General features: G+C 43.0%; 1 protein-coding gene across 1 annotated transcript in view; it reads left to right on the top strand.

Moving 5' to 3' along the window:
• Nucleotides 1-13,542, top strand: part of LOC146857388 (uncharacterized) — a 301,879-nt gene that overhangs the window by 144,333 nt on the left and 144,004 nt on the right. The gene's annotated exons all lie outside the window — the stretch shown is intronic.

The raw sequence follows: 13,542 nt of genomic DNA on the forward strand, positions 1-13,542 counted from the left end.
ACTACCTAAGACCTGCGCAAGTAGTGCCCTTTGATTGTGGGTGCAAGAAGATCAAGTGTGTCTCAGGCACGCTGTGTGTCGTGCATAGCCTGAGACCCTTGTGAGGAGTTGTCTGGTTGTCGTGCACCCGGAGTTCCCGTGAGTCTGAGTGACTCTGAGTGCGGGTGTGGTGTGCAGCCTGGGATCTTCCCATTGCCAGGAAAGTCAGAGATTGCATCGGAGGCCCAAGTCACTGAACGAGGAGAGAAGAGTCGGTTCATGCCCCCCAGGTAACGCGTGTCGACTCCTGGGGCGGGGCGCGGGCTCGGAGGGAGACGCTCTTGGCCTCTCTCTCTGTTCTGCAGCGCGAGCCTCTGCTTCGGCTCGGATTGAAGCCTGTGTGCCAAGGGAGTGGCAGCACCGGAGCCTGAGTGCGAAGCTGCATTTACAGTGTTCTCTCTTACCCATGTGGCGGGGGCAACTGTGGCCGAAAACTAACTGCGAGTCAGCACGAGTGGCGGAGAGACCGCCGGAGGCACCGTCAACGGTGCTGGAGTAACTTACGTATTGCATTACTTCTACGTAGCGGAATATCTGATGATCGCATAACGCATTGCTTCATTTCTGCACAACGGACTGCCTGTTTTGTCGAAATGCCCATTGCATTAGTTTGCCTAACTAACTGCCTGATAGGTGTGTTACGCATTGCACCACGTTTGCATAACGAACTGCCTGATAGATGTGTTACACATTGTCTTAATCCTGCATCACCATCTGCCGGATTGTCATATTACACATTGCGTTAGTGTTGCATACCGAACTGCCGGATATATGTGTTCCACATTGCATTAGTTTCGCATAACGAATTGCCTGATAACTGTATTACACGTTGCATTGCTTTTTCCTAACAGAGTACCTGAAGGGGGACCGTCCGCATTGCATTACGGGGGCATAACAGTTTACCATGTTGTTGCTTTACGCATTGCATTACAGTGACAGTACAAATCGCCAGATAACCATATTACGATCTGCATTATTCTTATGTTGTGAAGTAACTGACTTTGAACTGCATATTACGACATTAGGATTACGTAGGATTGTTTAGTTTAGCTCAATAATAATAGGCATGGGGGAACATTACCCCGATGCATATGTTGGTTTAGTATTGTGTGGTCGCATCGTATATCGTTTTATAAACATATACTTGTTTTCTATTAAACTCATGTGGAGTCTATTTGTGCTGTCATCATTGGATTGCTGTGAGCATAATTGCAAATACTTTACACATTAAGCCTTGAAGATAAGCCTGGCTGCTCGTGCCAAGCTACCAAGGAGGTGGAGCGGGGGCTATCTCTGGAGGCGACCTGTCTTTTCCCTAACGTTGGGGCTCACGGGTCCCTGCTTGGCCTGTGGTACCTACCTCAGCGAACCAGGGATCTTGGGGATTCTAAAACTGCCCTTAAAAAACATGAAACTGAAAAGTAAAATGTTTCTTTTTTAAATGCATCCCGTTTTCCTTTAAGGAAAACGGGCTGAATTAAAAAAATAACAGTTTTATTAAAAAAGCAATCCCAGACATGGTGGTCTGCTGAGCCCAGCAGGTCACCATCCCTAGGAGGGCCTGTCATTCCCAATGGGCTCACAAATTGCGAGAGGCTCATTATTATTCATGAGCCTCGCAATTTGCGACCCCATTATAGGAATCACAAACAGTGTTAAACACACTGTTGTACATGCAAAATAGCGCCTCGCAAATTGCGAGTCGTAAATGACTCGCAATTTGCTTTGCGCTATTTTGCAGGTCGTACATCTGGCCCAGAGTACGCTAAGGTCACTGTGTACCCTTTAAATAGGGAGAAAACTGAAGTCTTTCCCCTTAACAATTTGTCTTACATTTATGATGTCATTCACAAATCTTAAATGCCAACCAAGCAAACTTAAATACTTGGGTATTGAGTTTGCAAACTTAATTTGGAAACTTAGAACCATATAGAAACTTTCCTCCTTGCAAAAATTAAAATGCTTACTGAGGAATGGTCTCCGAAATTCATTACATGGTAGGGGAGGGCTGAAACAGTTAAGATGCTAATTGACCTCAAGTCAACTTTTACCTCTGCACCTCTCCAACTCCTTCTTTACATCTCTCAATGCTCAAATTACAACATTCATTTGGAAAAGAGAAAAAGGCAAGAATTTTTTCACGTAAACTGCAATCAAGCAAACAACAGGGCGGGAGTATCCTCCCCAACTTCTCCTTTTACTAAAGTGCCTTCTTAATTAGACCAATCAATTGGTGGCTACACCCATCAGCTCCTCTTTGCCCTACTTAGGTGGACACAGAGTTGGACCTACCCGCCCCTCGCTCACCCATAATTATTTGAACAACAAAACACATTAAGGTTCCCCACTCTTACCAAATCATTATAGATTCAGTTGCAGCTGTCAAAAGATTAGATAAGTGCTTTCCTCATAGAATCAAAGAATCTGAACTTGTCTCTCTATGGTTCAATCCATCAATAAAACTTCATCCTAACCACTCTTTCTGGGAACGTTGGGCCTCTATAAGTTTTTTTAATGTCAAGGACATTATATCCCCGGAAGACGCCCTAACCTTTGCTGCATTTGCAGCTAAATTCGCTCTCCAACCAATTGATTTCTATAATTTCCTGTATCTCAAAGTTGCTCTTATGGGTTTTAAGAAACCACATAAAGCAAACTTTCTCAACTTCCTCTATACCTTGAATTCTAAAATCCAAAAAGTCTCCGTAATCTATATAACACTTAAGAAAAGCTCTCCTATTTTTGCGAAATAGATCCAAAAAAGCATGGGATGTATCATCGATTAAGCATAATATAGACCCCCATAACGCCTTCATAGTAGCCAGATATATGGAAGTCTATGCTAATGCATAAGGTATTGCATCTCATTTTACAACGCAATGCAAATTATGGACTACATATAGGACATTCTGGACTCCGGAACGGCTATATAAACATGGTTTCCTTTCTTCAGCTGATCTGGAACATCTGCTGTTCTCTTGCAAACACATTGCTCACGTCTGGCGATACTCACAAACATATTCAACAAACAAATTTCCCTATCACAGACCATTATCTCCCTGGATATACATGCAACATCAGACTCGAACACACCAAACTCACTGACATCTTGGGACTGTTTCCTCATTGACATTTTGCCTGCAATAGGTAGTAAAACGATCCTTGCTAACTGGAAAAACTATAACAACATTTCATACCACAGATGGTAGGCGTGGGTTTTCCTCAGGTGTGCTGATATCCTTATACATAATTGATTATTTAACAAAAAGTCTCCTTGTCTTTTATGGTCCAAACTTGACTTATATTTGCAAACCCAACCTAAGGTACTTGAAGAGACTTCTTGTACAAGTCTTATACAATCCTGATTGACAATCCTCAGATTCCTAGGCTCTCCTTCTTCTTCTCTCTTTATTCCTCCCTCCCTCCTCTTTCCCCTCCTCTTGTACATGTACCATGTTATATGAGAAACTCAGGATATAAATATCATCAAAAACATACAATCAATATGCTGTTCCAAATCTGACTGTCTTTATTCAATTTAATAGTAACCTCTCAGTATATAAGATCAATTGCTGTATTTTGTTCTTTGTGTAAACAAAATGTAATAAAAATCTTTTGAAAAAAAGGAAGAATGTGTTTCCCTATGCAATGCCTTGTCCCAGTCTTTTTGTTTTGCTCATGTACCTTTAACCAGCGATCCAGAATCTGTGTGTGCAAATAGCCAGCCACCACTGAACCATGGGTCTCGGCGCTACTGTACCCCGCCCTGACACAAGATGGTGACACTAGATGATGTGATGGCATGGAGGAAGGAAGCGCCCCACCCTGAATCTCTTGGAGACCAGCAGGGGTGTTATACAAACTCCCACAGCCCCTGGACTAACGAGGCCCCAAACCCCTCAGGGAGCCGCAAACTCATTAAGGGGGCCTATTTCGCCCCAAGGCCAATGAATATCTGTGAGATGTGAGAGACTCAGGAAGCGCTTCCCTTTCTGTCCAAGGGATCAGAAGGGCATAATTTTAGTTTAGGCAACTGGGACAACAGGGGAAAATGGGAAATCATGAGGCACTGGATGAAACAAATCACATAGGTGGTCCTTCTGAAAGCTGTGCTACTAGCCTGTAAAGAGTATGTTGGGAGAGGATGTAGCCTTATGGCTAGAGCGGTCGACTTCGCAGCTGGGGAACCGGGTTTGAGTCACGGCAACAACGCTCAACATCTTGTGATTCTGGGCAAATCACTTAATCTGCCCGTGCCTAACAAAAATGAATGTGTCCTCATGTAACGAAACTGGTGCTATGTAAAGCCCTCTGATACCCAATATCTTTGGGTCTAGTTCGCGCTATATAAAACTCTAAAAAAAGAAAAGAAAAAAAGAGTGCCAGTCAGTGCAGTGCAGAAAGGCCCCTCTTACTCCTAAGCTCCTCTGCCAATGCTTCGGCTGCGGCTGCGGCTGCACAAATGAAAGCTGAGCTGATAGCTGGCGAGTCCAATAATTTTGATTTGTATTCTGGGAAAAATTACATGGCTCAAGAGTAATACTTTCAGTGTTTTTAGAACTTAGAATTATGGCAATAATATCTTGCACAATATTCCTAAATACAGTATTCAAAGGATCTCTATTCCCTTTTGAAGTTTTACTACACAGAATATTATGTTCTAATGGACTCTAAGCTGTGTCATTGTTCCAATAGTAGTCTTGGAAAATTCTACTCATACACATTATTGTAAGACCAATAAAGGCCACGTTGCCAATGCTTGTTACAGAGTGCAGCCTACCAATCAGGGGTTAACTCTTTTTTAATGTTTTTGTTTTCGGGAGGCTAAGTATTATTGAATTGGCAGCCTCAATCCATAACATTACATTCTTAGCAATGTTAGTTTGATTCGTAGTAACCAAATGCACCCTTCGGCTTCAATGACGTAGGTTGCTAGCCCTGTAGGCATGGCCATCAGTGTTTGTTGATATTTCTTTCCAAGAAGTAGGCAACCAACCTTGAGGGAGTCAGGTAGTACTGGGCCTTCACAAACACTAATGAAACCTATTGCATTGCAACTCTCTGGAGGGGTGCTGCTTTGGATGTTGTCCTAGTTGAGCATGGTAGCAGCTATGTTGAAGTCCAGAAGGTAATCCTTTCTGCTAAAGGTATTGGTGAGCCTTGCATCACTGTATGTTGCCATGGCAGGCTCATGTGTTGTTACGCTGCTGCTGTTGTGCATGACTAATGGATATTTGCTCCACAGTGGGATTTGCTGAACTGTAGGTTATTCTCACGCTTTGCACTCTGGTCATTTGAGCAAATGTTTCATTTGATGCATATTGAAGATCTGTCAATTTGTCACAGAAATGTGAACCTTATTGAAAGTAGTTGACTCCTGTCCTGGCATAGGGAGCCCCTTCATGCCTTTTGATCCTCTGTCTTCTATTGATAACTCCAATCAAGGTGCTTCAAACAAAGCTCAGTGAAGAAAAAGAGGAGTGTCCTGTCTAATTTTAGCAAGTCAATAACAGAGCCATTTATTGATACAAAGTCATAGGAGCCCCACCATTGTTGTTATGCTTTGACGAGCAGAAGAGACACTGGATCTTCCCTGATATTATCCAGTGCTGTGCCTGAAAGTGATGTGATTGCATCTTTGCCCCTAATGCTTCTGTCCCAGACAGGTCACCTCCCTCCCTACCTCCCCATTGTTGCATTTCTTCATCTCCATTATGCCGATAGTGAAGTGTGGTCACCTCGTGGTATTGTTGGTCAACCTGGGAAAGTCATCATGGCCATGACCTTTAGAAATGGCGATACATTCTGTCCCCTGATCCTCCATCGGTGCCATGAACGAGAAAGAGAGGGGGACCCGGTGCCCCATCTTCTGCACATGTTGAAGTGCGGCAAACCTATGTGGGATGTAAAAAGTATTTTCAGGAGTTTTGTGTCCTCAATAAAGTGAGTACTATTTCTTGATTATACCAAAATGGTTTAGTGCACTGAAAATTTAGTTTCATCCCTTCGTCATGAATATTATGTCATAATCCTTTGTAAGTGCAAAAATAACAGCACTGAATTTGCACTAGTGTTAAAGGTCACATACGGAAAGCCCATACGACTGTTGAAAGATACGCACATGCATGTTCTCTGCCATTATATTGATTTCTGTGATTATGTTCTTTATGGACAGCTGCCGCTATAGGTTCTACGAGCAGTTATCTTATGCCTAGAGCAAATTTCAGGCAATTTGTCATCACTAAGAATGTACCTCTCGCTGAAGCACTGGTGTACCTCCTCCTGCTCAAATAGATCTCATCTGAGGAAGGAGGAAGAGGTAGATTTCAACTGAGTTTGCCAGAAGTAGAGGGACACTAAAATAGGCAGACAAAGAAGCAGCAGTCCATGTGGCCATTTCTTGGCTTGGTCTTCAAGACCAAATGTGGACAACTGGATTCAAAATTGTACTGGAGGCCCCTTAACTTTATGCCCAGAGGGTAGTCTCTGTTAGTAAGCATAAGGGCCCGCGTTTCAGTGTTAACAGCTCTTACGTGTCTCTGCTGAAATTGTGGGCCTGAGGCAGGGGTGAACTGGCCTATAGGGCAATCTGGCAGTGCCCCAAAGGTGGTCTGATACATCAGTGTGTGTCTGTTGTGAGACTTTTTTATGGTTTTGTGGTCTGTTTTTACTGTTGATTTCCCTGATATTATTACAAACATTACCTGCAATCTTGCATACTTTACAAAACACCTATATGGGGTGTATTTACAAGTTTACAAATGCACCAATTTTCAAATGTGGACCACTTTTTAACTATCTGATTCGCTAATAGGGGCCACTTTTGTTTTGGTGTCCGGGCCTATTTTTTTTCCCAGTCCAACCCTTGCCTGAGACAAGCATGCATAACGAGGGGAAAGGCTGTTAGCATTGGATTATGTCAGGCAACAAGTGGGAAATAAATCCCGCTGTACAAACAGACCAACTATCGCTTCCCACAGCTGGTGAACTTAAAATGTCTGCAAACAAAAAGAGATAATTCCTGTATGCTAAGCTGTATCAAGGATAAGCCATCATCAGCATTGCACCGAGTGTATAAGTGAATAGGCAAGCACAAAGAACTACACTCATATTTCAGTTTAAGTACACTACCAAAATAATAGAGTGCACATTGCTAAATGACTCTTCAACAGTAAAGGATTTAGTTAGATAGATGTCATATCAGTCAACCACTTTGCAACGCCTGCTCAACATTGAATATCCTGAAAATGACTGTCCCAAAGCGGTTGAAAACCTGGACAGGGGTGTTAGGGAATCTAGAATGTAGTTTACCCTCTTGAAGACACTCCAGGACTGTTATTAGTCACACCTGAAACTTACAAATGTTGCTACACCACCCGACCTGCTGGAGATACCCCACAATCAGTAAAACATGCCTGTACATACTTATCCAATGTCCTGAACATCTGAGTGGTCCTCTGTACAGTCTTCACTCAGTGTGACCTTACGGATGCCTCTTACACTGTTAGTCCTCCTCCTGTCCCTGATGACCCTCATGAGACACCTGCTGGCCACGGGCCTCACTGCAATGAAAATCTGCCTTCTACAACCCCTGGAGGGCATAGCACAGCCCGACATATGATGAGTGTTTATCCGAGATGTACAATACGGCTATGTATGAACGACTAATATACAGAGTAGAAGACAAGGTCGACACTTTTAAAGACAATTGGGAACCCTTTCTGACTGACACAGCTATGCACCCATAGTGACTTTGCCCCTGATAATGATGATAATGTCTCCTACACTGGATGAGAGGAACTTCCCCTCCTCGCACCACTACATAAAACAGTGGAAGCTTCCAGGGGTATTCTGACAATCCCTCATTGCTGATGTTGTTCTCGTTGTTCATGGACCATGCCTCACTATACTGGGATTACGTAGGAGTAGTGTTGTTGCTTGCTAGGCCCCTAAAAGACCCTTCTCTTTTCTTTCCTTTAACTGTTTAGGTCTTGTCTAGGCAGCGCATGCACTGTCTCTTTGAGACATGTTGTTCTTAGAATATGGGCTTTAAGCACCGTACATTTTTTCATTTGACTCCTCTTACTGTCCTTTGTAAATGTTGCCTTTTGATTGGTGAATAGGCTTAGTAGTCCCTCCTTTTGTATCCTTCCATGAGGACTGCCTCTGTTACATGTGCTCCTACTCTTCAGATTATTTAGGAAACTTGAAGAGCACTCTTTTTTTTTTTGGCCTTCTTCTGCTCCTTTTAAGTGTTCTGTTTACTTCATGCAGGGCTTCATGAAATGCTTGCAGCTACCACTTCATTTGTGGTTCATTTGCAGGACTGTTTGCCCATCTTTGGTGTTTATTAAGCTTTGCCGCCACTTAGTCCCCCAGTGCTGACCGCCCACCCATACCCCTCACCCCTCCCTCAACATTGCATTTATTTTTGCTTTTGTTTTTTCATCCTTCTTTGGTGTTTTAGCTTTGCTGCTACTTATTCTCTCAATGCCGCCCCCACCCAGTCACGCCCCCTCACCCCTCCCACAACACTGCTTTAAAAAATAAAATGTATTTATTTTTTGTAGTGTTATATAGCACAAACTCGACCCGATGGTGTCATTGAGCTTTACATGACCACCAGTTGCATTACAGATGGACACATTCAATTTTCAGGCAGGGCCTGACTCCGAGACTCGAACCCGGTTCCCCAGCTTCAAGGTTGGCCGCTCTGGCCATTACACCACATCTGACCACAGCTCCCTCCTCTTTTGTTTCTCCCACTTTCCTCACCTCACAATGTCACTTCCTGTGCCCGTCTGCGTTTCATTTACACCGTCCATCACTGACTACACACAGGGAAGGGCTGGGGCAATGAGTGACGGTGGCAGTAGGGTTTGCTCGCTCTCTATGGCTGCTCGACCCACCTTCATCGAAACAGCAAACAATGCAATCGAGTCACAAGTGTGGCCATTTTCGAAGGGGGAATTTAGTTCATTACAAGGCAACCATCAGTTCGGCAATAACTTTGCAATAGGATGCGTCAAATCCAGTGCACTTTTAAATATTACAATATTAGATTTACTGTGTGCTTGATGTTTTTTTTTGCCCGTCCTTGTTTCATTTGCATTATTCATCATTGGCTGCACACGGATAAAGGCCAGGCAACAGTTCATGGCGGCAGTGTGGTTTGTTCGCTCTCATGGGCTGCTCGACCCTTATCCATAGAAACAGCAAACAGTTGCAACCAAGTTAGAAGTGCAGGCTAGAGAGGACACGCAAGATTCCAGGAGCATATACAACAATAACAGACTAGAGCTGTGGCCATTTTGAAACAGGGATTTAGTTCACTACAAGACGAGCATCAGTTCTGCAGTAACTATGCAATAGGATGTGTAAAATCCAGTACACTTATAAATATTACCATATTAAGGATACCCACATGCACAAGATTTACTCAAGAATCTGGCACAGTTTATTATCTTTATATACAGTATCATGCATGCAATTGGAGAATGGCTTTTATTTTTATTAGGGTGCATCTGATTAACGATGGTCTTGATATTTCTGAATCACATTGCATACCTTGTGAATTAAAACACAAGCAGTGTTTTCAATATACCATATTTAAGAAGTTTTATCCTAAGTTCTTGTTACAAAAAGTAATTTCTTAACTAAAACCTCGAGTATAGTTCATAACAACACTCCTGCTCTTGTGAATACCTCTGAAATTGTCAATAGATCTAACTTTCACAAATGCGAGACTAATTGCATTGCAAATGCTTGTTTTTCTTCATTTCTATCCAACTATCCTCCGGTTGGGATACTGTAAACAAAAAAAGGCACCTCTCTATCTTTCCTTCTTGTACGAGTAATGATACCAATGGTATCCAGCTTTCTATGACTTTCTTCATTGATAGAGATATTTGTATTGATGAGGTATTCATTCATAAACAATTAATACTAAAAAAGAAGTCAGTTCAGTCAATGATGCTAAAATGCTTCAGATTGATTTAAAACAAATCCCTGTAGCACCTAGAGTCTTAGGATGGCTATTATCTGATTCTGCATTTTGAGACCATCCAGGTCCTTCAATACATTTGTCATGTCTGGTACTTACTGCCATGATAGTCAGGTTAGACTCTTTCAGCACCTGCAGCAATTCCAAATAGAGAAACAGGTGGTTTTCAATGGCAGAACTAAAGACAGCAATGCCAACCAACAAGGAACAGTGAAGCCTTGCGGTCTAACCATGGGCAGAGCACTTGCTAGTGGAAGGTAGTAGGAGCCTTCAACTCGAAAAGGCACCACTTTCAACTGAAATGAACACGCTGGTGCAGACAATGCACCCCTCCTTTGCCAATATTAGGATTTGATATCAAATTCAGTTAGAAAGTTGTCGGCCAGATGACCTCAAGATAAGGAGTGCACATCTGTCTTGGTGAAAGGTATAAGTTCACCCCACACCACATCACTTTTTTGAGGAACCCTCTCAGGGGCCATGCTATTGATGAAAGTAGCACACAGTTGGACTGCTAGGTGGCTCAGTCACCCCAAGGATAAGTATCATGACGGTTTTAGTATTGATGCGTCCCTTGCCTTATCTGACATCCCACATATTTGCCTACAGTGTCACTGTCAAATGTGAGTCCTAGGGTCAGGCAGAAAACTGCTTCAGCAGCCGTTCCATTCCTCTGCTACTTGGAAGTCAAAGAGGGCTGGAGATTTACTCCCTTCACTAGGACATAAGTTTCCTTGCCATGTAAAAGGTAAAGGAATGGTTCTCCTTCCTTCTTTCTCTTCAGCTTCTCTTACCATTTGATATAGAAGACCCTGGGTTTACCCAGGGGTCTTAAGATATGTAAAGTAATTCACTATAGTAATTTTTGCAGCACTTTGTAAGGCCTCATCCATTAATTCAAAAGTGCTCCAATCTCTAAAGACTCAGCTGCCTATCTTATTGTCCAAAGTTTTGCACTGTCAGGATGGTCTTCTAATCATCCACAGGTTTGGTCAGCTCCTGACTATCTTCCAGGTCCTTGGTAGACTTAGGACCTGATTTAGATTTCAGTGGACAGGCTACTCTGTCACAAACATGACGGATATCTCGTACTCCATACTACAAGTGCATTATATCCAATGGCACTTGTAAGACAACAAATGGGATATCCATCACATTTGTCAGGGAGTAACCCGTTTGCCAAACCTAATCAGGCCCATAGGCATGTACAAGGCCATCTGAGACCTGGTGCACAACACATGGCCCATATTGTTGTGTGAAGATTATTGGGGATTGCCTATCCCTCAAAGGGCACCGAAACAGATTTTGGAAGTGGGCAAAGCTCACTCCCTTCTGTGGTACTTTCATGTAGGCAAACAAAAGACAAGGAAGAAAGACATTACATTTCTTCCTCAGTGGCTCTTCAAAGCAACTTCAAAGCAACTTCTCAATAAGTGTAGGACTCCAGGACTGGGGGGTAAATTTCATAGGTAACACCACACACATCCTGTACAGTTTTCTAATATTCTGGAATTAAATTGAACAGGAACAAGGTCCTTGGGGTTCGGTACTCTAGTTAAGATCAATGGTAGCACTGGCTACACCAGAGCAATCAGACACTTGAGTAGCTTACAATCACCAGGACAAAAACGTTTTTTGTAAACCTGGGGTCCAGGATTCTGATAAAGTTCATTCTCATATGTCTGTGATGCCCCCATGGAATCAGGAGAGCCACTGTCAGTGCGCTGTACAAATCACTGGCCTGACCACTTAGGGAAGAGAGACATAATTTATTTTATTATATTGTCGTGTAGAGCAACAACAAAGTCACTTCTAGACTGGTGTGCATCTTAGTGACACATAGATATTCTAATAAATGTATATCTTCAGCTAGTTTCAATAGCACCTTCTTTCAAATGTTAAACTTATAGGACCAGGAGCAGGGTTTAAAGGCTCATGTTAAATGAGCTTATTTTAGTAGTTTGGTTTAAAGAGCAAGTTTGTAAGACCTAGCTTTGCCTTATTCCTAAGGCCTTCAATTAAAGCATACTCCTTCAGTGCATTAAAGAAGCCTGCTTGGGTAGGCCATTCGGGTGATTGCATCTCAAACATCTCAGACAGGTTCCCCAGGACACAACGAAGAGCCTCATTCTGTACTTCAGATTCCTCTCTAGCAGCTGTAGTCCAATCTATACCTGCTGGACAAGGCTACTCATCCAGGTTTACCCTGCTTTCTCCCCCATCTTCTGTTTGGAAACCCTGTTACTTCTTCTCAGGGACAGGACACACAGATATCATCTAAGTCACACTTCCAAAAATCATCAACTTAGAGTCAGGAGAATCTTTGCCAAGGAGGCACACAACGGGAACCTCAACATTCCCTGCCACTGTGCTTGGTGCAATTACGTAGCCTCACTCTCAAGTAACTTCTGCCTAGGGCTAACTGTGCCTCTCTCACTTCAGTATCCCATCATTTAGGTGCCCCTGGAGCTGGTACTCAGACTTCTTCAAATGGTCTACCATTATAGTTTTACTGATCAAATTATCTCTGACTGCAAGTACAGGGCCAGCATTAGTAGAAGCTCTTCTGCATGAATCCTACCACATTCGCCTTGGCCTGAGTCAAGACATTAGGACGTACTTCTAATTCACACATGGAATTTAGTGAGTCCTCTGGCCTACCTTTTCCCACTGCATCATTAGCTACCTAGAAGCCCAAAGATGCCACACTTTTTCTCTTGTTTGCATCACACTAACTGTGCTGGCACAGAGGTAGGTCATCCAACTGTCCACCCAAATAAGAGTGGGCAGTCGGATGTTTTTTTGCTATCCTTGCAGCACAGTAAAAATAAATAAAACCAACCCCCTCAAACCGTGGGAGGAAACTCCAATGGTATAAGGGCCATTAATTTAAATTTTACGAAAAACCTCTCACTTTGGGAGTTTGTTTATGAAAAATGTGAAACCTTCAAAGGTTTGGTGGAGGCATCAGTCAGCAATGAGGGCTGCACAACAAACTTCTCAACAGCTTGTCTGAATCACTGTGATGGTGGTTCATGCAAATCCATAGAGTTCATAATCGGGTTGAAAGTTAACTCTCAATTTGGCAGGTGGCGTAAAGGCAAGGCGGCAGTCGTAAAGTCCTCTGCCTCCCTGACTGCCTTTGGGCCTGATTACGATCTTGGTGGATGGGATACTCCATCACAAACGTGATGGATATCCTATCCGCCATATTACAAGTTCCGTAGGACATAATGGAAATGTAATTTGACAGACATTTGTGATGGAGTATCCCATCCGCCAAGATCGTAATCAGGCCCATTGTTCCTTCTGCCAAATTCTAAATCAGGCGCTTAGTCATTCTTGTTCTTCAGCTCCATGGACATTTGTTTTCACCCCCATACTTTGGTGACGGCTGCTTTTTAAGTACAGTATAAGGCAGTGTGGAAAGAGACCCCCCTTTACAGAGAATGAATCCTTGAATTCTACTCACTCTTTTTCAGGAATATTTTATGTCAGCT

The sequence above is a fragment of the Triturus cristatus genome, chromosome 3_2 (assembly GCF_964204655.1).
Source record: "Triturus cristatus chromosome 3_2, aTriCri1.1, whole genome shotgun sequence".
Lineage (NCBI taxonomy): Eukaryota > Metazoa > Chordata > Amphibia > Caudata > Salamandridae > Triturus > Triturus cristatus.